The sequence below is a fragment of the Halyomorpha halys genome, unplaced genomic scaffold, assembly GCF_000696795.3.
Source record: "Halyomorpha halys isolate HHAL.00 unplaced genomic scaffold, Hhal_1.1 Scaffold1453.1, whole genome shotgun sequence".
In the NCBI taxonomy this organism is placed as follows: domain Eukaryota; kingdom Metazoa; phylum Arthropoda; class Insecta; order Hemiptera; family Pentatomidae; genus Halyomorpha; species Halyomorpha halys.
Genome location: NW_027110583.1, coordinates 73,622 through 77,700, shown reverse-complemented (window position 1 = coordinate 77,700; position 4,079 = coordinate 73,622).

Genomic DNA, 4,079 nt, shown 5'->3' with positions numbered 1-4,079 from the left:
CCCCTTAAAATTAAACCCTCGGTCCAATGCGAAAGTGACATATCTAAAACATATATGAGAAAATGTTTTTTTAATCATTTCCCAAACTTATGGTAGCAGCTAATTTTTTAAGCCAGACATACCTCATTTTTCTGAGTTGCACCAAATATTCAGTTAGGTCTTTTTGGGACTGCGGAGAGAATACTAAACAACGTTAAGATGGAATACAGCACAATTTGCAGATAAACCAATTTGATATTATAACAAGAACAACGTAACAACAAAATAATTACAATAAGATTTAAGTTGACCGTATGAAGTAGATTGTAGGAAGACAATCCGGGTGGTAGTTAATAAATGTATCAAAACAGTAGAAAAAAATATTCACACTTTGCAGCGCTTCGTAAGGGCTAATTGAATACCAGATACAAAAAATGTTTTTGTTGTTACAAAAAATGTTACAGAAAATTAGAATAAATATATAAAGAGAGTAAAAAATTATAAAAACATATTGTTATATAAACAAAAAAAAAAGCGACAAATAAAGTTATGAAAATACAAATATAAATTAATAGAGAACTCATGACTAATGGGCATCAGTCATGAGTAATAAAAGTTTGAATATAGAAAAAGAGACCATAATACTATAATAGAAGTAGTATAATATATATTATAGTAAAAAGTAGGTATAATGATTTTTTTTAAATATCTTCACTGAGATTTACAACAGTACATAAATTAAACTGCATTTAGTAAATTTGTCGTAAGTTTATAATGGAATGCTACAGACGCTTAGAGAAACTACCCATTGGTAACACTCCAATAACGTTTTTACATAAGGTCTCGAGGCCATCTTCTTTTCAGGCGCCTCGGAGGATTGTCAGGAATGGATGTGGAAGGAAGTTAAGAAAGTAGTGTGGTTAGGGTGGTTAGGGAGTTTATAATGGAATGGTATCTGGTTTGCGCTAGTTATCACAGTCACCTTCTCTCTTACAAAGTTCTCTTGTGATAACTATATAACAAAGAAGGTGACTGTGCATTATATAATTTATATTTTTATTTTAATGTGAAAATTGACTAATTAGGATAATTTGTTGGATTGGCCTGCGCAGAATAGCCTGCATGAAGTTATTTTTTAAATTATTTAGTTCAAAATTGTATTAAGAATGTCCCTGAGGATGCCGGAATTGGCCGAAACGTCGGACTGATAAATAGAATAAAAAAGGTTTGATACTAAAATGGATAAAATTGTATTTATTGTAAAAGTCTGTTATGAGACTAGGCGGACCCTAGAGAGCTCTGGAACCCACAGTGTTGACTCACGGCTACAGTAACAAAACAAATAATTCTTTTATCTTATTGAAAGCTGTTTCGAACCTTTTTATACTGGATACAGAGTACTGTAGTACAGTAGTCTTACTTTATTTATAATCTTAACACTTTATTGGGACTGGTTAATATTGTTTAAATAAATAAAATTTTATCCTTTTTAGTCTCAAAACATTTTTATTCTATTTATAAATCCGACGTTTCGGCCATTCTCAGAGACAATTTTAGAACTAAATCATTAGAAAAACAACCATTAAAGGCTATTCTACCCAGGTCAATCCAATAAATTACCCTAATTAGTCAGTTTTCACATTAAAATTAAAATTATTTATCACAGTCACCTTCTTTGTTAAAAAGTTATCACAATAATCCGATTGAAATATAGTTGTGATAAATTTAAATTTAAATAAAATAAACAAAAAAAGTGACTGCGATATATAACTTTTATTTTTATTTTAATGTGAAAATTAAAAAATTAGGGTAATATGTTGGATTGACCTGGTCAGAATAGCCTCCATGGATGGAGTTGTTTTTTAAATGATTTATTTATAAAATTGTATTAAGATTGTTCCTGAGGATGGCCGAAACGTCGTACTTATAAATAGAATAAAAATTGTTTGAGATTAAAATGGATCAAATTTTATTTATTGAAAAAAACAAATAATTATCTATTACAGCCGGATTCGCACTAAGGTCCGTAGAAATAGTAGCAGAGTGCCCTACCACTGAGTCACCCCTCTCCGAGTTGCCTAATTATTTTAATAAATATTGACAGCGTTGAAAATTGATTATACAACCAAGGATAAAAGACAAAGGAAGAACTGATGCAGAATCCTGCTTGCTGAGTTAATCTCCTGAGTGCCGGCTCACGGTAATTCATCTTCACATCTTCACAACTATCATCGCCGTTAGGGTCCTGCGAAATGGAGTCATTTAGTTTCAAAAAGACTCATTTCCATGATGAGAGTCTGTTTGAGATTTTTTCATTCCCTCTTCGTTTCACAAATGACATTCTTTCAGGGCAGAATGCTCAACTCGCGAAGAGTACATTAAACGAATCGCCCTACTCGTCGACTCTATTCTCAATTCAGACCATCTAAGTGCCACGGGACGGATAGTACAAGACCACAATGCACTCCACGGAATATAACTCTTATAATAATTTTAAAAATTAGATTGTACCACATTTAAAATGGATTCGCACTTCGAGCTGTTTATTTGCTAATTTATTTAATTAGAGTGCTTTTAATAGGTAGTTTCTCAACACGCCTGTAACTAAGATCATATTTACTGAATGTATTATATAATATACAGTTGTAAATTTCAATAAAGATATTTTTTATTTATTTATTTATTTATTGATATTTACAACTGTATAAAAAATAAAACAAGTAAATTTGATCATGATGACATAATGATTATGATATGAAACAGCATGTATAGAAACTACCCAGTAGTAGAACTCTAACAACATTTTACAATATAAGGTCACGAGGCCATCTTCTTTTCAGGCGCCTCGGAGGATTGCCAGAAATGGAAGAGGAAGCAAAGTTAGAAACTAGTTGGTTTGGGTGGTTAGGGAGTTTATAATGGAAGGAATGATATCGGATTCGGGCTAAATCGGTTACATAAGGAATATTTAGATCTTTATGGATAGTTTTATTAGTAACAAAATAAGGAGCATTGAGGATTTTACGAAGGATTTTGGATTGTAAGGATTGGATATGAGAGGAATTCGAAGGTTTAGTGGAGCCCCAAAGCTCAACTCCGTACGTCCAGATAGGCATTATAATTGTCATGTAGATCAGTCTTTTGTAATGGATTGACAGTTTAGACCGTTTGTCTAGTAAATGTTGCAATAGTCGGAATCGACGAGCAATCTCCTGTCTTTTCAATCTTGTATGAGGTTCAATGACAGTCGTTTGTCCAGATGTAGTCCTAAGTAACGGATCTGTTCGACAGGAATAAGTGGGGTATTATTAAAGGATACTGTAGGGCAAGAGGTCATGTGTTTACGACGAAGGGTTAATGTGATTTGGTGGGATTTATTGGAATTTATTTTAATCCTCCTGTTTTGGCACCATTCTGCATGGGTGGTGATGTGGGGTTGGAGGGTTTGGGATACAATGTAAGGATCATTATTCACTGACAATAGTTTGGTTTTTAATAAATATTTTACTTGAACCCACCTTTTAGTATTTATGGTCGAAAAACTGATGCTATTTTTCAAATATCATGTTTAGTTTACACATTAGTCCGCATTCAGCCTAATTTTTTTTTAGAGTATATATTACAATAAATATGAAAAAAAAAAAAAATTAGGACTCAGATTTGACACTGAGCTGAACTAATCTTGTTCGGAAATATTGTTATTTAGTAAATTTAAAATAATATTAAGCGAATTATAAAACATTAATTAAATATGTATCGGTTGTTCAGTAAAACTATAAATATTTTTGAAACTTTACAAAATACTAAGGACAATATACTTTTAAAATTTATCACTGTTCCTTGTTATAACAACTTCTATCTTTCTTAACAGCACACACTGGACTTGCGAAGTTTACTTTTTTAGCAAGTTGCTAAGTGCTAGTTAAAACTTGTTACAAGAGCAAAGTAACAAAGCAAAACTTTAATGAACAGTGGGTTTAAGGTCTTACTTCGTAGACTCTACTTTCTTTTGTGTTGCACATGTTGAAGAGAAAGCTGGGTAAAATAATAGATAAAGTCGCCATCTAGAGTTTAAAATTTTAAGTAGCCATAAAGAAGTA